This window comes from Leucopleurus acutus (genome assembly GCF_964270905.1).
Source record: "Leucopleurus acutus genome assembly, chromosome: 4".
Classification (NCBI taxonomy): Eukaryota; Metazoa; Chordata; class Mammalia; order Artiodactyla; family Delphinidae; genus Leucopleurus; species Leucopleurus acutus.
In genome coordinates, this window is record NC_139146.1 from 127,856,796 (window position 1) to 127,881,128 (window position 24,333).

General features: G+C 36.8%; 1 protein-coding gene and 1 long non-coding RNA gene across 5 annotated transcripts in view; both read left to right on the plus strand.

The window, feature by feature from the left end:
• Positions 1-24,333, plus strand: part of LRBA (LPS responsive beige-like anchor protein) — a 743,236-nt gene that overhangs the window by 282,352 nt on the left and 436,551 nt on the right. The gene's annotated exons all lie outside the window — the stretch shown is intronic.
• On the plus strand, positions 21,873-22,458 carry LOC309961566. Its single transcript, XR_014326196.1, has 2 exons — positions 21,873-22,103; positions 22,394-22,458. It is a non-coding gene; the product is annotated as an uncharacterized lncRNA (long non-coding RNA).

The window sequence follows — 24,333 nt, forward strand, 5'->3', positions numbered from 1 at the left end:
GGCATGTTCATGTTTAATATATTTCTAACTACATTGGTCTTAAATCTTAAATAATACTCTACAAGATGAAACATATTTTTTCCTAGACAGCTTATATTCTAAAGGTTATCTGTATTCAGCCTTGAATTCATGTTGTGCATTCTTAAATAATATATTTGAACTTTTGCTACTGCTAGTTACTTCCTCCTGCAAAAAAGAGATGTCATGTATTTAATATACCATTTGTGGTTGTAAAGTAGCTGACTTGTTTCATTTATTATCAAGGGATTGATGACAGTGTAGATCTGAAATGCACATCTCTTTAGTTCATTACATGATTATCACTGGAGTGGGATATCCTTGACATCTTCTGCTTTTGATTTATGTAGATGGTCCTTGAATGTCATGACATCATTGATTGGGTGCACATCTTAACTTTATTATTTAATCCTACAGCTGTAAACAGAATGTTTATTAAAAAACTATGTTGTGCAAAACACTATACCCTGTCTTGTAAGTGTAGTGTATGTGTGGGTGTACACAATTCATGACAATCTTTTGTTAAAAAGTTGTCTATCAAAGTTTAGTTTATTTAAACTGATGTGTTATATCTGTAAAACATGTGATCAGGATTATCATTTAATAGCTTTCTTTTTAGGAATCTGTGTAAGTTAAAGTCCATTTCAGTAAGAATGTCCTAATGCGCTTTTGTCTGATGTTGCTTTGAATTTTATCTATTATAGAGTAGAACTCAATTCTTATTAGCTTCAATGGAATGGTAAAGTAGGTGGCAGGTCAGCTTAGTTGAAGCAATAAAAAGTCTTTTTTATGAAATAAAAGGGCATAAAAGTGCTTGAGCAATTATTAATATAGCAATCTATAGATTTTTCTTTTAGTTGAAGGATTTCAAATATTTTTTCATATTAGTAAACAAAATATTCTTCAATAAAGTAGTGAATTTTTTTTGCCATTTAAGTACTTTTGCATTTTTTTAATACATTTTATTTGTTTATTTTTGGCTGCTTTGGCTCTTCGTTGCTGAACGTGGGCTTTCTCTAGTTGCAGCAGGCGGTGGCTACTCTTTGCTGTGGTGTGCGGGCTTCTCATTGCAGTGGTTTCTCTTATTGCAGAACACGGGATCTAGGCACGCGGGCTTCAGTAGTTGTGGCTCATGGGCTCTAGAGTGCAGGTTCAGTAGTTGTGGTGCATGGGATTATTTGCTCTGCGGCATGTGGGATCTTCCCGGACCAGGGATTGAACCCATATCCCCTGCATTGGCAGGCGGATTCTTAATCACTGTGCACCAGGGAAGTCCCACTTTTGCATTTTTTAATATTAGTGAACACTTCTATGACAGCACTTATTTATGTAGGCTGTTAACAAGCAAAAAAAATTCTTTATATCAACTCTTTGATGTAAATATTGTTATTATCATTATCTTGGTTTTACAGGTAAGGAAATGTGAAGTACAGAGAGGTTAAATTATTTGTTCTAGGTCTTATAGCTAATATATGGTGAAGCTAGGATTCAAGCCCAAGTCAAGTAGTCTGATACAAAGTTAGGACCAACTAACTTTTTTTTTTTTTTTACATCTTTATTGGAGTATAATTGCTTTACAATGTTGTGTTAGTTTCTGCTGTACAACAAAGTGAATCAGCTATATGTATACATATATCCCCATATCCCCTCCATCTTGAGCCTCCCTCCCACTCTCCCTATCCCACCTCTCTAGGTCATCACAAAACATTGAGTTGATCTCCCTGTGTTATGCAGCAGCTTCCCACTAGCTATTCATTTTACATTTGGAAGTGTATATATGTCAGTGCTACTCCCTCCCTCACTTCGCCCCAGCATTTCCTCCCTGCTCTGTGTCCTCAAGTACCTTCTCTATGTCTGCGTCTTTATTCCTGCCCTGCCACTAGGTTCATGAGTACCGTTTTTATAGATTCCCTATATATGCGTTAGCATACGGTATTTGTTTTTCCCTTTCTGACTTACTTCACTCTGTATGACAATCTAAGTCCATCCACCTCATTACAAATAACTCAATTTTGTTCCTTTTTATGGCTGACCATTGTGTATATGTGCCACATCTTCTTTATCCATTCATGTGTCGATGGACATTTAGGTTGCTTCCATGTCCTGGCTATTGTAAATAGTGCTGAAATGAACATTGTGGTACATGTACCTTTTTGTTTTTGTGTGTGTTTTGTTTGTTTTGTTTTTTTTCTGGTATGTGGGCCTCTCACTGTTGTGGCCTCTCCCGTTGCGGAGCACAGGCTCCGGACGTGCAGGCTCAGCGGCCATGGCTCACGGGCCCAGCCGCTCCACGGCATGTAGGAACTTCCCGGACTGGGGCATGACCCTGTGTCCCCTGCATTGGCAAGCGGACTCTCAACCACTGCACCACCAGGGAAGCCTACATGTACCTTTTTGAATTATGTTTTTCTCAGGGTATATGCCCAGTAGTGTGATTACTGGGTCGTATGGTAGCTCTATTTTTAGGTTTTTAAGGAATCTCCATACTGTTCTCCATAGTGGCTGTATCAATTTACATTCCCACCAACAGTACAGGAGTGTTCCCTTTTCTCCACACCCTCTCCAGCATTTATTGTTTATAGATTTTTTTGATGATGGCCATTCTGACCGGTGTCAGGTGATAACCTCATTGTGGTTTTGATTTGCATCTCTCTAATGATTCATGATGTTGAGCATCTTTTCCTGTATTTGCTAGCAGTCTGTACGTCTTCTTTGGAGAAGTGTCTATTTAGGTCTTCCGCTCAATTCTGGATTAGGTTGTTTGTTTTTTTGATATTGAGCTGCTTGTATATTTTGGAGATTAATCCTTTGTCAGTTGCTTCATTTGCAAATATTTTCTCCCGTTCGGATTGTCTTTTCATCTTGTTTATGGTTTCCTTTGCTGTGCAAAAGCTTTTAAGTATCATTCGGTCCCATTTGTTTGTTTTTATTTCCATTTCTCTAGGAGGTGGGTCAAAAAGGATCTTGCTGTGATTTATGTCATAGAGTGCTCTGCCTATGTTTTTCTCTAAGAATTTTATAGTGTCTGGCCTTACATTTAGGTCTTTAATCCATTTTGAGTTTATTTTTCTGTATGGTGTTAGGAAGTTTTCTAATTTCATTCTTTTACATGTAGCTGTCTAGTTTTCCCAGCACCACTTATTGAAGAGGCTGTCTTTTCTCCATTGTATATTCTTGCCTCCTTTGTCAAAGATAAGATGACCATATGTGTGTGGGTTTATCTCTGGGCTTTCTATCCTGTTCCATTGATCTATCTTTCTGTTTTTGTGCCAGTACCATACTGTCTTGATTATTGTAGTTTTGTAGTATAGTTTGAAGTCAAGGAGCCTGATTCTTGCAGCTCCGTTTTTCTTTATCAAAATTGCTTTGGATATTCGGGGTCTTTTGTGCTTCCATACAAACTGTAAAATTTCTTGTCCTAGTTCTGTGAAAAATGCCATTGGTAATTTGATAGGGATTGCATTCAATCTGTAGATTGCTTTGGGTAGTATAGTCATTTTCACAATGTTCATTCTTCCAATCCAAGAACATGGTGTATCTCTCCATCTGTTTGTATCATCTTTGATTTCTTTCATCAGTGTCTTATGGTTTTCTGCATGCAGGTCTTTTGCCTCCTTAGGTAGGTTTATTCCTAGGTATTTTATGCTTTTGGTTGCAGTGGTGAATGGGAGTGTTTCCTTAATTTCCTTCTCATCTTTCGTTGTTAGTTTATAGGAATGCAAGAGATTTCTGTGCATTACTTTTGTATCCTGCTACTTTACCAAATTCATTCATTAGCTCTAGTAGTTTTTTGGTAGCACTTTTAGGATTTTCTATGTGTAGTTTCATGTCATCTGCAAACAGTGACTCTTTTACTTCTTGTTTTCCAATTTGTATTCCTTTTATTTCTTTTTCTTCTCTGATTGCCGTGGCTGAAACTTCCAAAACTGTGTTGAATATTAGTGGTGAGAGTGGGCACCCTTGTCTTGTTCCTGATCTTAGTGGAAATGGTTTCAGTTTTTCACCATTGAGAATGATGTTGGCTGTGGGTTTGTCATATATGGCCTTTATTATGTTGAGGTAAGTTCCCTCTGTGCCTACTTTCTGGTGAGTTTTTTTATCAAAAATGGGTGTTGAATTTTGTCAAAAGCTTTTTCTGCATCTATTGAGATTATCATATAGTTTTTATTTTTGAATTTGTTAATATGGTGTATTACTTTGAATGATTTGTGTATATTGAAGAATCCTTATATTCCTGGGATTAACCCCAATTGATAATGGTGTATGATCCTTTTAATGTGCTGCTGGATTCTGTTTGCTAGTATTCTGTTGAGGAGCTTTGCATCTATGTTTATCAGTGATATTGGCCTGTAGTTTTCTTTTTTTGTAACATCTCTGTCTGGTTTTGGTATCAGGGTGACGGTGGCCTCGTAGAATGAGTTTGGGAATGTTCCTCCCTCTGCTAGATTTTGAAAGAGTTTGAGAAGTACGGGTGTTAGCTCTTCTCTAAACGTTTGATAGAATTCACCTGTGAAGCCATCTGGTCCTGGGCTTTTGTTTGTTGGAAGATTTTTAAACACAGTTTCAATTTCAGTGCTTGTGATTGGTCTGTTTATATTTTCTATTTCTTCCTGGTTCAGTCTCGGAAGGTTGTGCTTCTCTAAGAATTTGTCCATTTCTTCCAGGTTGCCCATTTTTTTGGCATATAGTTGCTTGTAGTAGTCTCTCATGATCCTTTGTATTTCTGCGATGTCAGTTGTTACTTCTCCTTTTTCATTTCTAATTCTGTTGATTTGAATCTTCTCCCTTTTTTCCTGATGGGTTGGGCTCATGGTGTATCAATTTTGTTTGTCTTCTCAAAGAACCAGGTTTTAGCTTTATTGATCTTTGCTATCGTTTCCTTCATTTCTTTTTTATTTATTTCTGATCTGATCTTTATCAGTTGTTTCCTTCTGCGAACTTCGTGATTTTTTTTGTTCTTCTTTCTCTAATTGCTTTAAGTGTAAGGTTAGGTTGTTTATTTGAGATTTTTCTTGTTTCTTGAGGTGGAATTGTATTGCTATAAACTTCCCTCTTAGAACTGCTTTTGCTGCATACCATAGGTTTTGGGTTATCATGTTTTCATGGTCATTTGGTTCTAGGTGTTTTTTGATTTCCTCTTTGATTTCTTCAGTGATCTCTTGGTTGTTTAGTAGAGTATTGTTTAGCCTCCATATGTTTGTATTTTTATAGTTTTTTTCCTATAATGGATATCTAGTCTCCTAGCTTGTGGTCGGAAAAGATGCTTGGACCATTTTAACTTTCTTAAATTTACTGAGGCTTGATTTGTGACCCAAATGTGATCTATCCTGCAGAGTGTTCTGTGTGCACTTGAAAGCCTTTTATGGCTGTTAGCATTTGCCTTATGTATTGAGGTGCTCCTGTGCCACCTAACATTGTTTTGTTAGGCCATTTTTATACTAAGTGGTTTAACACACATTTTCTCTTTTCAACATCACAACAGATCTGTGAAAGTATGCAAGATAGATTGAGAGAATTTGATTTGGCCTTGGTCACATAGCTAGAAAACTGATAATTTTGAGCCAGAACTCAGGTCTCGTAAAAGTAACCCAATGTAGTCTCTGTCTTCGTATCCTCCGTTGACCCCAGGGTATTACATGAAGTATTTTGCTGTTGAGAAAATATATTATTCAACATATATTTGACAGTTCTGAAGGAGTGTGAAGCAGATTAACAAATGTAATATTAGAGACTTGACCAATTTTAGGGTTATGATGAATTATCCAATTTACCTGTTTAATATTGGCATTTTTTGTGATTGATGGTCATTTGCTTTCCTTTAGTTAAAATAAGTATTTATTTTCCTAATTATAGAATTATAATTAGGAAATACATATTTAATACATATTTAATAAAATTAGGAATACATACATATATGATATGTATTTATTATAGAAAGTTTAGAAAATAAAGAAAAATATAAATAAAAAGCAGTCATTGTTTAGCTTTAACAATGGTTTATCTCTGTTGTTTTTATTTTGACTTTAACTTGAAATAATTATAGAATATAAGAAGTTGCAAAAGTAGTACAAAGGTCTCATGTATCCCACTGTCTTTTAAAAATACACATATACTCATTTACTCGTTCACTGTAAGTACCCACTTACCAAATTACAGTCATAAGGATGCTTTTAAAAAGCAGGGAATACAGATATGTCACGTGTCATTTTTCATAGATGAATGCAGAGTATACACATTTTTTCACCTTGTTTTTTTTGTGTGTGTGTGTGTATTAGTATATACTGAGCTTCCTCATTTTTTTGGTTGCTTTGCAGTATTCCATTGTATTTTTGTATGTTTCTGTATATGTAATTATTATTGTAGTGCCAGACTTCCATTATTAGACATTTAAGGTTTTTACATTCTTGTCGTATTATGAAAAGTGCTGCAGTTTATAATTTTGTACTCTGCATTTTTTTGTTATGTACTTCTGTAGGTGGCTACTGAATTTTCTGTTTTATTTTCATCATTATCTTTAAGATTATTATATAGTTTTATTATGGAATCTGTGGAAATTATCCTGTATGTTAATAATTTTTTTTAGATTCTCTAATAGCAATAAATCCTACCAGGTTGAATATTTTAAAAAACATTACCAATTCTAACTTTTTAAAGGAGTTTTATAATTATTTACAAGTGATGTTGATTTCCTTTTTTGTAAATTAGTATTGTCAAAAAATAAAATATATGTATTAGCTTTTTTTTTTATCTTTCAGAGAGTCAAAGTTGGACTTATTTATTTATTGATTGGTTGAGTTGTTTTCTAATTCTCTTAAATGTTTTGGCAAATATATTTTTTACCTCCCCTTGCATTCTTTTTTTTCTTGTTTATTTGAAAGCATACTTTTATTCCTTTCTAAGTAATGAGAACAAAAACAATAATATTAATATTATTCGGAGGACATCAGTGGTGTCATCCTATTGTTTATTATGTGACATACTCATTTTTCTTAGTTTGTATACTTTTAGTATACTTTTTAATCTGGTAGTTATTTAATAGTCAAGGGATTTGTCCTTTATTGTTTGTTCAAATTTTGTTTTTTTATTGCATTATAAGCAGATAGTATGGTATGTGGAATTACTACCTTTGAAATTTATTGAGGATTTCTAATTGGCCTAATTTGATATTGAGCTTATATTTACAGTCTTTTTTCTGTGATAAACAAACAAAAACCGTAAAGCACACAACACTCTGATCTATCATCATAAGAAAATTTCCAGTAGGAATTTTTAAAGACTCAGATAAATGATTATCAGTCCCATTTGAAAAGACAAATGTATATACTAGGCTGTTTTGCTTGATGTTCAGTAAGATATGATTAGCTGTATGAAAAATATATGTGGAAATTATTTTAGGGATCAAGAGCAGAATACAACATAATAAATTTTTGAAATTTCTGAAGAGGATAATTTTCTGGAGTTTCAAAACACCAGGCAATCTCAAAGGAATATATTTATAAATTCTCATTATAGTCATTGTATGACCAAAATAATGAATATTAAAATTGAAAATTGGAAAAAATTTAGATGAATTATGAGGTATTAGTATTTAAATATATAAAAATATAAATTTGGAAAATATGAAAACTGTAATGGATATGTGGGGGAAGGATGGAGACTGGAAAGAGAGTACTGCTTGTCAGTAATGGAAAAGTGCAAATTCAAATGGCAAAACCATTAAAATTCTTTGTACCTGGTATGCTAGTAATGCTACTCATAAAATTATAACTTGAGCACAATTCGTTTGGAAATCTTTTTGAGATGAGTCCTATCTTTGCCTTAATTTTTATTTAGATTTTTTTAATGTAAATAATTTAGAAGAAAAAAACAATCATGTCCTTGAAAATGTCAGTTATTATAATTATAGCAGAAGAATATTGGAAAATGTTGTAATGTCATATTAACAATAGTTAACAACAGTTAATTTATTAATAAGACTTAATGAATAAGTAGTGGCAGGTTTACTTTGTGGAGCTTTGAGAATTAATAAAAATACCTGCATTATTACTTTAATTTTTGAAATATAGGACTTGAAATTAGGCCTTGTGGTTTTAGCTTATGCATCAATATTGTCAAAGTTTAGAGTGAAACTGGAGAAATAACACAATTGTTCATTTAGTATTTTTTTCTTTTACTAATTTTTTTTTCTTATAAAGCTATGATTTAAAAAAATGATCACTAAAATTTAGGGAGAAAAGAAGGAGAGATTACATACCACAGATCATTCAGAAAGATAAAGGATTGAAATATTTTGGATATTTCCAACCTGAATTACATCTTACCTGCCCCATGCTCAGCTCTCTTTTCATCATAGGAGCAGTAATTCTTCCAGTCTTCCAGAATTTAAAAGTGATAGTCAAAACCAAAAAAACAAATAGATAAATTGGACTTTATCAAAATTAAGATTATTTGGGGTTCAAAAGGTACTATGAAGAAAGAAAAAAGAGAATCCACAGAATGGAATAGCAGATTGTAAATCTTATATTTGATAAGGGTATAGTATCTAGAACATACAAAGAACTTTTAGCACTCAACATTAAAGAGGGATCCCCTTCCTCTTGCCTTCAGGCAACCCGGAAGTTGTGCTTGCCATGCTGCTTTCCTTTTCTCAGAGTACTTTGTCGTCTTTCTTTCCATCCTGGGCCCAACAGAATGGCTCCTACCAAAAGGGTGGCAAGAAGATGGGCTCTTCTGCCATCAACAAGGTAGTGACCAAAGAATACACCATTCACATTCACAAGTGCATCCATACTGAGGGCTGCAAGAGGCATGGCCTTCCGGCACTCAAAGAGATCCAGAAATTTGCCATGAAGAAGATGGGAACTCCTGATGTGTGCATTGACACTGGGCTCAATAAAGCTGTCTGGGCCAATGGAATGAGGAGTATCCCTTACCTTATCTGGGTGCTGTAGCCCAAAAGATGGAAAAAGGATGAAGAATCATCAAACAAGTGCTATCCATTGGTTACCTAGGTACCTGTCACCTCTTTCAAAAATCTACAATGTGGATGAGAACTAACTCTCGATTGTCAAGTAGTCATAAAACTGCAAAAAAAAAAAAAACCAATAAGGAGACATATAACACAATTTAAAAATAGGCAGAGAATTTGAATAGATATTTCTCTGAGGATGATATACAAATGGCCAATATGCACATGAAAAGATACTTAACATTGTTATCAATAAGGAAATGGCAAATCAAAAGCATAATAAGATACCATTTTATACCTACTAGAATGGTTTTCATTTAAAAAGTCAGCTAATAACAGGAGTTAGTGGGGATGTAATAAAATTAGAACACTTGTATGCCAATAGTGGGAATGTAAAATGGGGCAGCCATGTTGGCAAACAGGTTTTCAGTTTCTTAAATGGTTAATTATAGTTACCATATGACTCAATAATTCTACTATTAGGTATATACCCAAAAGAATGGAGAACATAACATCCACAGAAAACCATATACACGAATGTTCACAGCGCTGTTGTTCATAATAACCAAAAAGTGGAATTAACCCAAATGTCCATCAACTGATGAATGGATAAACAATATCTGGTATGTTCATACAGTGCATTATTATTGATCCATATAAATATGTACATGTATAATGTATATATGCTTGCATATATTGTATATGTATATATTTACATATATGTATAAATTCCCAGAGTTGAAATCACAAGTTGAAGAATAAATACAGCTATTGCAGAGACAAATAAAATTCTCCGAGTATTCTTTTTAATAAGAATTATCTATAGTGTATTCATTTAGTGTCAGTGGTGCTTTAATTGGTTTATCTAATTAATGAAAAATGGTATTGCTTGTTTTATGTTTCATATTCCATATAAAGTAACCTTTATCAAAATAATAGTATATCTTCTGTGTTAAAATTGTTTTTAATTTTACTACTTTTTTGTTGGGCTAACACTATACTGATGCCAGAAGCTTGGCTTCTGTGCATTGGTGCCAAATTGAAACTCGGAGACAGAGTTTTGGGTGAAGTTGAAAAGAATAGCTTTATTGCTTAGCCAGGCAAAGGGGGACACAGTGGGCTCATGCCCTCAAAAACAGTGTGTCCCAACCCAGGAGGATTTGGTGAGAAGTTTTTTGCGGTACGCGGGTCTCTCACTGTTGTGGCCTCTCCTGCTGCGGAGCACAGGCTCCGCACGTGCGGGCCCAGCAGCTATGGCTCACGGGCCCATCTGCTCCGTGGCATGTGGGATCTTCCCAGACCGGGGCACGAACCCGCGTCCCCTGCATCGGGAGGCGGACTCTAAACCACTGCGCCACTAGGGAAGCCCTGGTGAGGAGTTTTATAGCAGTTTTTCAAGGGCAGAGTCGCTGGTAAGATCAGGGTGTGTGCAGGGCCTGGCAGGGCCTGCACTCCTTTAATCCAGGCTCAGGTAATCTCTTGATGAGCTTCTCTGGTTTCTTTCATCTGGCTTCAGGTGGTCTTCTTTGGAATGGAGAATGCTGACATCTTCCATTTGTTGGGGGTTTTAGTTCTGTAAAGAGCTCAAAGATAGTGTTATGTGTATCCCTTGAGGGGGAACCAGGACCTGCCCCAAGGCTGCACTGTTGTTTCTTGGCTGCTCCTCCCTTGTCTCTGCATCCCCTCCCTTCCCTGATTAGCAACTGTTTGAATCTGCACTTTGAACTCTGGGAAGGTCATGGAGACTGGAGTCTGTTCCTTACAGACGAGGAAGCTGGGACAGGTAAAGCCTTCCATGCCCAGAAGCCCCACAGGTCCTGCTTAGTTTCAATACTATATTCTCATGCCATAGAGTTTTGGGGATCATATATATTATCCATACATTCTTTAAATCTAGGTTTATGATTATTAGTGGATATTGAAAATTTTTTGGTACTTTTACATGATTTCCTGCATTTAGTGTAAATCCTGTTTGGCAGCTAGCTTCTCTGCATGATTTCTCTTCAGTAATTAAATTTAGCACTTCCAGCTGCTTAAAAATTTGTTGGCCTTTCCTGTTCATTTGTGTTTCTTCATGTGTAAAATGTGGGACATCCACATAGTTTTACTTCTTTAAAGTGCCATTTTATAGTCTGGGTTTGGCAGTTATATACTGTGAATGGTTTACTTTCTTATTCTAAATATGAATCTAAAATTTTAATTTTAAACTAAGTATCAATGTGATGTATATCAGATATGTGATTGCCCTAAGTGACTTGCTTCTAGTAATTTATACGTATTTATATATATTTTCCTTAGAATGTCAGACTAGGTTATTTGTAATGATGTATAATTTCAGCCACCTGTATTCTTTAAGTACAGGTATAAGCAGTTACACAGAACTATAAGTTGGGCTAGTTGCTGTAGGATTTAATGAATCTTTTGGTTATAATATAGCAGAATAATTTTAAACATAAGAAATCTTGTGTCTCTTTTTTTAACAGTACTTTACAATTATATTTGTGTGAGGGATATTTTTTGATATAGGTAGTTTGAGAAGGTGTTTACTGATACTACCGAGCCACATATCTGTCTTCAGAGTGTATCATGCTTATAATTCAAGGCCCATTATTCTCCATTACTGGAGAAAGCACTTTTCATAGGTAAAGTAGTTCCTTGTAATAAATTATGAGCATCTACCTATAGCTTACTATTTTTAGATGTCTCAAATGGTCATTCTTTAAAATAATGAGTTCAGTGAACAGCCAATAAAAGTCCTGGTATAATCTTAACTTGTGGACTTACTTAGAATTATAGTATTCAAACTGTTAATATTTCAGGTCCTTTATTGAGAATCTGATTTTACAAATGGATGTATGGTGTATGGTTGATTAGGCAAGTTAAAATAATTACCAGCCTAATTCCCCAAATCTGTTGTGCTGTTTTATTCTTCATTTATATTACATTCTAAAATACAATTTGCTGACATAACAAATTGATAAGGCATCAGATAGAGGAGTGGCAACAATACAGATGTTGTTGTTTTAACTGTTTTATCTTTGATTGTTCCTTGTTTTCAGCAGAGTATTAGACCATTGAGTATAATACACTAGATGAAAGTTTTAATTTGAGAATGAAAAATTGCATCTAAAAGTAAATGGTGATTTAAAAAATTATTTTAAAAATGGTTTATTACTGAAATTCATTTGGAATCGCAAGTGGCCCTGAGTAGCCTAAACAGTCTTCAAAGAAAAATAGAACAAAATCAGGAGCACTCAAACTTCCTGATTTTAATATTTACTACAAAGCTGTAATAATCATGGTACTGGCACTATTATAGACACGTATAAGAGAATAATAGAATTTCAAATCCAAAAATAAATTTGTTCATATAAGGCCAGTTGACTTTTGACAAGGGTGACAAGGTAGTTCAATGAGAAAAGAATAAGTCTCTAAAGCAAATTGTGCAGATATAACTGGATATCCACATGCAAAAGAATAAAGTTGATCCTTACCTCATACCATATATACAAATTGACTCAAAATAGATCAGTGACCTAAACATGAGTGTGAAATCATAAACTCTTAGAAGATAATGTAGTGGTAACTCTTCATGACTGTGTATGTAGAAACAGATTCTTAGATATGACACCAAAAGCAAAAGAAGAAAAGAAAAAATGGATAATTGGATGTCATGGAATTTAAAAACTCTGTGTATCAAAGAACATTATCAAGAATGTAAAAAAATTACTTATAGAATGGGAGAAAATACTTGCAAATCTATATCTCATAAAAGGGTCTATTATCCAGATGTTAAGATTTCTCTCAACTCAACAACAAAAAACTAAACAACCCAAATGAAAAATGAGCAAAGATCTTAAATGGACTTTTCTCCAAGGATATACAAATGGCCCACAAACCCATGAAAAGGTGTTCAGCATTAGTCATTAGGGACAAGCTAAAATAAAACAGATAGGGAATAACAAATGTTGGCAAGGATATGGAGATATTAGAACCTTTATACACTGTTGGTGGAATGTAAAATGGTATAGATGCTGTGGAAATAGTTTAGTAGTTCCTCATAAATATAAAAGAATTACCATGTGACCTAGCAATTCCACTCCTAGTACCATATCCGAAAGAACTGAAAATAGTTACTCAAACAAGTACATGTGCATGCACGTGTAGTTTATCATGTGTGTCATCTTGAGTAGGATGCCCAGATAGCTGTTTAAAATATTATCTCTGGGTGTGTCTGTGAAGGTGTTTCCAGAAGAGATTAGCATTTGAATAAGTAGAGTGAATAAAGAAGATCAGTGCCAATGGGTATCATCCAATCCATTGAGGGGATGAATAGTGCAGAAAGGTGGAGGAAGAGTGAATTCATTCTCTCTAATTTAGCTGAGACATTTATCTTCTCCTGACCTTGGACATTGGTACTCCTGGTTCTCAGGCTTTCGGACTAAGACAGGGACTTACACCATTAGCCCCTCAGTTCTTGGGCTGAATTACACCACCAGTTTTCCTTGTTCTCCAGCTTTCAAATGGTGGATTGTGGTACTTCTTGATCCCATGAAACAATGGCTTTAATAAATCTCCTCTTATATATATGTCTCTATATCTTACTGGTTCTGTTCCTCTGGAGAACCCTGACTAATACAGTGCATGTTCATAGCAGCACTATTCACAATAGCCAAAAGGTGGAAACAGCCAAAATGGCCATCAGTGGATGAGTAGATATACAAATTGTGGTATGTACATAAAATGGAATATTATGCAGTATTAAAAAAGGAGTAAAGAGTTGATACATTCTACGGTAAACATGATCCTCAAATCTTAATGCTAAATGCAAGAAGCCAAAGATGGAAAAATATATTGTATATATCATTTATATGAAATATTCAGAATAGATAACTCCATAAAGACAGAATGCAGATTGGTGGTTGCCATTGGTTGGGGAGTGGAGAATGGGGAGACACTGCTAAATGGATAAACGGTTGACTTTGGAGTGATGGAAATGTTTTGGAACTAGATATATGTGGTGGTTGTACAACATTGTTAATGTACTTAATGCCACTGAATTGTGCAGTTTAAAGTGGCTAATATATGTGAATTTCACCCTAATTATTTTAAAAAATATTTTTTCGTATTTGCACCTATTGAGTATTGCAAAAGGCTTAAAAGAGTTTATTTTGCTGAGTTGCTAGATACTATAATCCTCCTGATTAGGAAATTAGGAGAAAGAACATGTTGGAGGGAAAATTGAGAAGAGTAGTTTAGAACATATTGAGGGTTTGGTTTTTGGGATGCTGCAGATGGACATATCTGATAGCAATTCGGAAATACAGATTTAGTGCCTAGATAAGATATGTTTGGATATTTAAGTTATATTTGGATGTTTTTAGCTGATTCATAGTAATTGATGTGTCACTCTTATTGAGCCACCGATATAGTGGATAAGAAGAGTACCAAGGCATCTTAACAACTGAGTGTTATAGCATCCTTTGGCAAGTACTCAGTTGAAATAATTCATTTACCATTACATTCACGCTTTCAAACTTTAGGCATTTAGTAATTTCCAGTCATCCTATTAGGTTTCTCTGGGAGGCTTTAATTCCCATGCCCCAAGTAAGTTATTTCATTCATACTTTTTCCCCCTCCTCAAAACCAAGTGCCCCACTCTACCCATATTGTCAGCCAAAGCCCTTAACTCATTTATTGGAAAAGTAGATTTCATCAGAGTGGAATGAACACTGAATCTGTCCATCACCAAGCTAATCAATATATATATTTGTGTGTTAATTTCTCTCGCATCAGAGAGCACCACCTTTTTCAGTGGCAAATCTGTTTGGCTGTTTCTTGGGGCCCTTCCTCACTCCCACTTCTCAAGACTTTATTTCACTTTTCTCTTTCCGTAATCAAGCTTCCTTTTCCCCTAGGAAAGAACAGGAGCATGTTATAATATATTCCATCTTTAAATAAACTAAAAACAAACTCAGAACCTTCTCTTGACTTTACTTTCCTTCCTTCTGTTTTTCTTTCAGTCTAGTTGTCAAGCTTTACATTGTTTTTCGACATATATTCTCTCTCTTTCCTCTGAGCTTCCTCATGGCTTTTTGGCTTCTTGGCAATCAGGCTTCTACTACCACCACTATTCCCTTGAAACTTCCTGGGATTACCAATGACCTCAGTGTAATCAAAACCAGTATTTACCTCTTTTTGTTTTTATTTTAGTAAACTTCATCTCAATATGTAATGCTGTTGACTGCTCTCTGCTGTCTGGACTCGTTCTCAATAGTTTTTGTAGCTTCTTTTCTCTGCGTAGCCTTTAAATGGGGAAGTTCCTTGGGACTTTATCCTAAGCCTTCTCTTACGTGTCTGTGTTCCATTGCTAAGTAATGTAACCTGTTTTCATAGTTCTTAAATACTATCTTTAGTCTGGTAATTTTGGTATTTATGTCTGTGGTCCAAGTTCCTTTTCTGAGTGCCCGACTTATTTATTTAACCTTATTTTACATATCCACTTGGATTTTTCACAAACATCACGGTACTATATACCCTGAGTTTTACGAGCTTGATCTCTAGATTCAAAAAACCAAGGTTTTGATATGGACTCTAATACTCAGTATTTTAACCTTCATAACTTCTCAGTTCTTGAGTCCCTCATTTGTGAAGTGAGGATTATAACAGAGTTGTGAGAATTAAATGATATCCATGTAGAACATCAAGAACAATGTCTAGCATATAGTAAACACTCAATTATACGTGAGCTGCTATTTTCTTATTACATCATACTTAATATGTTTTAAAAGGGCTCTTGATTTTCCTTTCCTACCAACCTACCAAATCAGAAAGCTGAGAGTCATCCTTGAATTCTTTCCCTCCTCTCTGCTGTACATTCAAACATCCTGAAGTTCAGTCTTTATAATTTGTCTTAAAATTATGTACTTGTATCATTTCTCTCTTTACTACCATCTTTCATCTGTAGGACAGCAACAGCCTCCTATTTTTAATCTTACTCCATTCTCATATGTTTTCTACATATCAGTCCAAATAATCCTAAAACATGAACGGGGTCATACCGTCTCCTTCCTTACATAACATTTCGGTGGTTTTCTATCACATGTTTTTTAAAAAAAATCCAAAGCACTTATCATAGCTTTTGAGGCCCTGCATGATCTGACTTCTACTTTTTTCCCATTTTTTCTTCTGCTACTCTCCCCATGTTATTTTGCATTAATCACACTAATCTTACAACTCTTATAACATGTTGATCTCTTTCTTCTGTGAGTCTCTATACATTCATTTGCTTAAGAGATATTTATTGAGCGTTGACTGTGTACAAGACACTGTTCTGGGCCTGAGAATAAAAGAATTTCCAAAAATGACATAAATACCTGATCTCTTAGAACTTACTTTTTTTTTTTTTTACATCTTTATTGGAGTATAGTTGCTTTACAATGGTGTGTTAGTTTCTGCTTTATAACAAAGTGAATCAGTTATACATATACATATGTTCCCATATCTCTTCCCTCTTGCGTCTCCCTCCCTCCCACCCTCCCTATCCCACCCCTCCAGGCCGTCACAAAGCACCGAGCCAATATCCCTGTGCCATGCGGCTGCTTCCCACTAGCTATCTACTTTACGTTTGTTAGTGTATATATGTCCATGCCTCTCTCTCGCCCTGTCACAACTCACCCTTCCCCCTCCCCATATCCTCAAGTCCGTTCTCCAGTAGGTCTGTGTCTTTATTCCTGTCTTACCCCAGGTTCGTCATGACATTTTTTTTCTTAAATTCCATATATATGTGTTAGCATACGGTAGTTGTCTTTCTCTTTCTGACTTACTTCACTCTGTATGACAGACTCTAGGTCGATCCACCTCATCACAAATAGCTCAATTTTCTTTCTTTTTATGGCTGAGTAATATTCCATTGTATATATGTGCCACATCTTCTTTATCCATTCATCCGATGACGGACACTTAGGTTGTTTCCATCTCCGGGCTATTGTAAATAGAGATGCAATGAACATTTTGGTACATGACTCTTTTGAATTATGGTTTCCCAGGGTATATGCCCAGTAGTGGGATTGCTGGGTCATATGGTAGTTCTATTTGTAGTTTTTTAAGGAACCTCCATACTGTTCTCCACAGTGGCTGTATCAATTTACATTCCCACCAGCAGTGCAAGAGTGTTCCCTTTTCTCCACACCCTCTCCAGCATTTATTATTTCTAGGTTTTTTGATGATGGCCATTCTGACTGGTGTGAGATGATACCCCATTGTAGTTCTGATTTGCATTTCTCTAATGATTAATGATGTTGAGCATTCTTTCATGTGTTTGTTGGCAATCTGTATATCTTCTTTGGAGAAATGTCTCTTTACGTCTTCTGCCCATTTTTGGATTGGGTTGTTTGTTTTTGTGGTACTGAGTTGCATGAGATGCTTGTAAATTTTGGAGATTATTCCTGTGTCAGTTGCTTCATTTGCTATGTTGTTTCCTTTGCTATGCAAAAGCTCTGAAGTTTCATTAGGACCCATTTGTTTATTTTTGTTTTTATTTTCATTTCTCCAGGAGGTGGGTCAAAAAGGATCTGGCTGTGATTTATGTCATAGAGTGTTCTGCCTATGTTTTCCTCTAAGAGTTTGATAGTTTCTGGCCTTACGTTTAGGTCTTTAATCCATTTTGAGCTTATTTTTGTGTATGGTGTTAGGGAGTGATCTAATCTCATACTTTTACATGTACCTGTCCAGTTTTCCCAGCACCACTTATTGAAGAGGCTGTCCTTTCTCCACTGCACATTCCTGCCTCCTTTATCAAAGATAAGGTGACCATATGTGCGTGGGTTTATCTCTGGGCTTTCTATCCTGTTCCATTGATCTATCTTTCTGTTTTTGTGCCAGTACCATACTTTCTTGATTACTGTAGCTTTGTAGTATACTCTTAAGTGCAGGAGCCTGATTCCTCCAGCTCCGTTTGTCGTTCTCAAGGTTGCTTTGGCTATTCGGGGTCTTTTGTGTTTCCATACAAATTGTGAAATTTTTTGTTCTAGTTCTGTGAAAAATACCAGTGGTAGTTTGATAGGGATTGCATTGAATCTGTAGATTGCTTTGGGTAGTAGAGTCATTTTCACAATGTTGATTCTTCCAATCCAGGAACATGGTATATCTCTCCATCTATTTGTATCATCTTTAATTTCTTTCATCAGTATATTATAATTTTCTGCATACAGGTCTTTTGTTTCCTTAGGTAGGTTTATCCCTAGATATTTTATTCTTTTTGTTGCAGTGGTAAATGGGAGTGTTTTCTTGATTTCACTTTCAGATATTTCATCCTCAGTGTATAGGAATGCCAGAGATTTCTGTGCATTAATTTTGTATCCTGCTACTTTACCAAATTCATTGATTAGCTCTAGTAGTTTTCTGGTAGCATCTTTAGGATTCTCTATGTATAGTATCATGTCATCTGCAAACAGTGACAGCTTTACTTCATTTTTTCCGATTTGGATTCCTTTTATTTCTTTTTCTTCTGTGATAGTTGGCTAAAGCTTCCAGAACTATGTTGAATAAGAGTGGTGACAGTGGGCAACCTTGTCTTGTTTCTGATCTTAGTGGAAATGCTTTCAGTTTTTCACCATTGAGGACAATGTTGGCTGTGGGTTTGTCATATTTGGCCTTTTTTATGTTGAGGAAAGTTCCCTCTATGCCTACTTTCTGCAGGGTTTTTATCATAAATGGGTGTTGAATTTTGTCGAAAGCTTTCTCTGCATGTATTGAGATGATCATATGGTTTTTCTCCTTCAATTTGTTAATATGGTGTATCATGTTGATTGATTTGCGTACATTGAAGAATCCTTGCATTCTTGGAATAAAACCCACTTGATCATGGTGTATGATCTGTTTAATGTGCTGTTGGATTCTGTTTGCTAGTATTTTGTTGAGGATTTTTGCATCTATGTTTATCAGTGATATTGCCCTGTAGTTTTCTTTCTTTGTGACATCCTTGTCTGGTTTTGGTATCAGGGTGATGGTGGCCTCGTAGAATGAGTTTGGGAGTGTTCCTCCCTCTGCTATATTTTGGAAGATTTTGAGAAGGATAGGTGTTAGCTCTTCTCTAAATGTTTGATAGAATTTGCTTGTGAAGCCATCTGGTCCTGGGCTTTTGTTTGTTGGAAGATTTTTAATCACAGTTTCAATTTCAGTGCCTGTAATTGGTCTGTTCATATTTTCTATTTCTTCCTGATTCAGTCTTGGCAGGTTTTGAATTTCTAAGAATTTGTCCATTTCTTCCAGGTTTTCCATTTTATTGGCATAGACTTGCTTGTAGTAATCTCTCATGATCTTTTTTATTTCTGCAGTGTCAGTTGTTACTTCTCCTTTTTCATTTCTAATTCTATTGATTTGAGTCTTCTCCCTTTTTTTCTTGATGAGTCTGGCTAATGGTTTATCAATTTTGTTTATCTTCTCAAAGAACCAGCTTTTAGTTTTATTGATCTTGCTATCGTTTCCTTCATTTCTTTTTCATTTATTTCTACCTGATTTATATGATTTCTATCCTTCTGCTAACTTTGGGGTTTTTTTGTTCTTCTTTCTCTAATTGCTTTAGGTGCAAGGTTAGGTTAATTCGAGATGTTTCCTGTTTCTTGAGGTAGTATTGTATTGCTATAAACTTCCCTCTTAGAACTGCTTTTGCTGCATCCCATAGATTTTTGGGTCATCGTGTCTCCATTGTCATTTGTTTCTAGGTATTTTTTGATTTCCTCTTTGATTTCTTCAGTGATCACTTTGTTATTAAGTAGTGTATTGTTTAGCCTCCATGTGTTTGTATTTTTTACAGATCTTTTCTTGTAATTGATATCTAGTCTCATAGCGTTGTGGTCGGAAAGAATACTTGATACAATTTCAATTTTCTTAAATTTACCAAGGCTTGATTTGTGACCCAAGATATGATGTATCCTAGAGAATGTTCCATGAGCACTTGAGAAAAATGTGTATTCTGTTGTTTTTGAATGGAGTGTCCTATAAATATCAATTAAGTCCATCTTGTTTAATGTATCATTTAAAGCTTGTGTCTCCTTACTTTTTTCATTTTGGATGATCTGTCCATTGGAGAAAGTGGGGTGTTAAAGTCCCCTACTATGAATGTGTTACTGTTGATTTCACCTTTTACGGTTGTTAGTATTTGCCTTATGTATTGAGGTGCTCCTATGTTGGGTGCATAAATATTTACAATTGTTATATCTTCTTCTTGGATTGATCCCTTGATCATTATGCAGTGTCTTTCTTTGTCTCTTCTAATAGTCTTTATTTTAAAGTCTATTTTGTCTGATACGAGAATTGCTACTCCAGCTTTCTTTTGGTTTCCATTTGCATGGAATATTTTTTTCCATCTCCTTACTTTCAGTCTTTATGTGTCTTTAGGTCTGAAGTGGTTCTCTTGTAGACACCAAATATATGGGTCTTGTTTTTGTATCCATTCAGCCAATCTGTGTCTTTTGGTGTGAGCATTTAGCCCATTTACATTTAAGGTAATTATCGATACGTATGTTCCTATTCCCATAATCTTAATTGTTTTGGGTTCGTTATTGTAGGTCTTTTCCTTCTCTTGTGTTTCTTGCCTAGAGAAGTTCCTTTAGCAGTTGTTGTCGAGCTGGTTTGGTGGTGCTGAACTGTCTCAGCTTTTGCTTGTCTGTAAAGGTTTTAATTTCTCCATCAAATCTGAATGAGATCCTTGCTGGGTAGAGTAATCTTGGTTGCAGGTGTTTCTCCTTCATCACTTTAAATATGTCCTGCCAGTCCCTTCTGGCTTGCAGAGTTTCTGCTGAAAGATCAGCTGTTAACCGTATGGGGATTCCCTTGTGTGTTATTTGTTGTTTTTCCCTTGCTGTTTTTAATATGTTTTCTTTGTATTTAATATTTGAGTTTGATTAATATGTGTCTTGGCATATTTCTCCTTGGATTTGTCCTGTATGGGACTCTCTGTGCTTCCTGGACTTGATTAACTATTTCCTTCCTCATATTAGGGATGTTTTCAACTATAATCTCTGCAAATATTTTCTCAGTCCCTTTCTTTTTCTCTTCTTCTTTTGGAACCCCTATAATTCGAATGTTGGTGTGTTTGATGTTGTCCCAGAGGTCTCTGAGACTGTCCTCAGTTCTTTTCATTCTTTTTTCTTTATTCTGCTCTGCAGTAGTTATTTCCACTATTTTATCTTCCAGGTCACTTATCCGTTCTTCTGCCTCAGTTATTCTGCTATTGATCCCATCTAGAGTATTTTTAATTTCAATTATTGTGTTGTTCATCGTTTGTTTCATCTTTAGTTCTTCTAGGTCCTTGTTAAATGTTTCTTGCGTTTTGTCTATTCTATTTCCAAGATTTTGGATTATCTTTGCTATCATTATTCTGAGTTCTTTTTCCGGTAGACTGCCTATTTCCTCTTCATTTGTTAGGTCTGGTGGGTTTTTATCTTGCTCCTTTATCTGCTGTGTGTTTTTCTGTCTTCTTATTTTGCTTATCTTACTGTGTTTGTGATCTCCTTTTTGCAGGCTGCAGGTTCGTAGTTCCCGTTGTTTTTGGTGTCTGTCCCTAGTGGCTAAGGTTGGTTCAGTGGGTTGTGTAGGCTTCCTAGTGGTGGGGACTAGTGCCTGTGTTCTGGTGGATGAGGGTGGATCTCATCTTTCTGGTGGGCAGGTCCACGTCTGGTGGTGTGTTTTGGGGTGTCTGTGGCCTTATTATGATTTTAGGCAGCCTCTCTGCTAATGGGTGGCATTGTGTTACTGTCTTGGTAGTTGTTTGGCATAGGATGTACAGCACTGTAGCTTGCCGGTCGTTGAGTGAAGTTGGGTGCTGGTGTTGAGATGGAGATCTCTGGGAGATTTTTGCCATTTGATATTATGTGGAGCTGGGAGGTCTCTTGTGGACCAGTGTCGTGAAGTTGGCTCTTCCTCCTGAGAGGCACAGCACTGACTCCTGGCTGCAGCACCAAGAGCCTTTCATCCACACAGCTCAGAATAAAAGGGAGAAAAAGTAGAAAGAAAGAATTAGTAGAAGTAGAAAGAGAGAAAGAAAGAAAGAAAGAAAGGAGGGAGGGAGGGAGGAAGGAAGGAGGGAAGGAGGGAAAAAAAGAAAGGAGATAAAGTAAAATAAAGATAAAATATAGTATAGTTATTAAAATAAAAAATAATTATTAAGAGGAAAAAAGAAAAAAAATTAAAAAAACAAACCAAAAAATGGACGGATAGAACCCTAGGACAAATGGTGGAAGCAAAGCTATACAGACAAAATCTCACACAGAAGGATACACATACATGGTCACAAAAAGAGGAAAAGGTGAAAAAATCATAAATCTGCTCTCAAAGTCCAGCTCCTCAATTTGGGATTATTCATTTTCTAAAGGAGGGAAGGAAGGAAGGAAAGAAAGAAAGAAGATAAAGTAAAATAAAGTTATTAAAATAAAAAATAATTATTAAGAAAAAAATTTTTTTAAAAAGACGGATAGAACCCTAGGAGAAATGGTGGAAGCAAAACTATACAGACAAAATCTCACACAGAAGCATACACATACGCACTCACAAAAAGAGGTAAAGGGGAGAAAATAATCTTGCTCTCAAGTCCACTTCCTTAATTTGGGATGATTGGTTGTCTATTCATGTATGCCACAGATGCAGGGTACATCAAGTTTATTGTGGAGCTTTAATCCCCTGCTTCTGAGGCTGCTGGGAGCGATTTCCCTTTCTCTTCTTTGTTCTCACAGCTCCCAGGGGCGCAGCTTTGGATTGGGCCCCGCCTCTGCGTGTAGGTCGCGGTAGGGCGGCTGTCCTTCGCTCAGACAGGACGGGGTTAAAGGAGCCGCTGATTCAGGGGCTCTGGCTCACTCAGGCCGGGGGGGGGGGCGGGGGGAGGGAGGGGCACAGCGTGTGGGGCGGGCCTGCGGCGGCAGAGGCCGGCGCGCCGTGCGTTCTCCCGGAGTAGTTGACCCTGGATCCCGGGACCCTGCCAGTGGTGGGCTGCACAGGCTCCCTGGAAGGGGTGTGTGGAGAGTGACCTGTGCTCGCACACAGGCTTCTTGGTGGCGGCAGCAGCAGCCTTAGCGTCTCATGCCCGTCTCTGGAGTCCGCGCTTTTAGCCGCGGCTCGCGCCCGTCTCTGGAGCTCCTTTAAGCAGCGCTCTTAATCCCCTCTCGCGCACCAGGAAACAGGTAAGAAAAAGTCTCTTTCCTCTTCGCCAGCTCCAGACTTTTCCCCGGACTCCCTCCCGACTAGCTGTGGCGCACTAATCCCCTGCAGGCTGTGTTCACGCCGCCAACCCCAGTCCTCTCCCGGCGCTCTGACCGAAGCCCGAGCCTTTACTCCCAGCCCCGCCCGTCCCGGCCGGTGAGCAGACAAGCCTTTCGGGCTGGTGAGTGCCGGTCGGCCCCGATCCTCTGTGCGGGAATCTCTCTGTTTTGCCCTCCGCACCTCTGTTGCTGTGCTCTCCTTCTCGGCCCTGAAGCTTTCCCCCTCTGCCACCGCAGTCTCCGCCCGCGAAGGGGCTTCCTAGTGTGTGGAAAACTTTCCTCCTTCACAGCTCCCTCCCACTGGTGCAGGTCCCGTCCCTATTCTTTTGTCTCTGTTGTTTGTGTTTTCTTTTGCCCTACCCAGGTACGTGAGGGGTTTCTTGTCTTTTGGGAGGTCTGAGGTCTTTTGCCAGCGTTCAGTAGGTGTTCTGTGGGAGTTGTTCCACGGCTAGGTGTATTTCTGGTGTATCTGTGGGGAGGAGGGTGATCTCCGCGTCTTACTCTTCCGCCATTTTCCCGGAAGCCTCCCCCTCAGAGCTCAGAAGTTAACTCTTGAGAGAACACAGATTATAAACATTAAAATTAAGGTGTTGATTCTAAAGATAGACTGTAGAAAGTGCTGTGGAGAAGAAAACAAATGTTGTGTGACCATTTTAAATGGCGTGATAGGAAGGCCCAGAAAACACAACTTAAAGGAGGTGAAGGAGGAAGGGTTGTGGATGGCAGGGGGAAGCGTGTTCCAGAGAGAGTGAACACATGGTACCAAATTTTTCAGGCAGATTCATGCCTGGAACATTTGAAGGATAATAAGAAAGCCGGTATTTTTGGATTGGATGAGTTAATGGGCAAATAGATGGAAATGAGGATAAAGAGTTAATGTTGGGCTAGATCATGTAAGACATTATAAGCTATTACAATGAATTTGATTCTTAACATTTGGGAAACGCTTGGAGGGTAATGAGCAGAGAAGTAACAATCTGAGTAAAATTTTAAGTGCTTCACTCTGGTTGCTGTTTTAGGAAGAGACTGAAGGGAGGCAAGGGCCTGAATAGGAAGATCAGTTACTGCACTAACTGATGTAGGAAATGATTA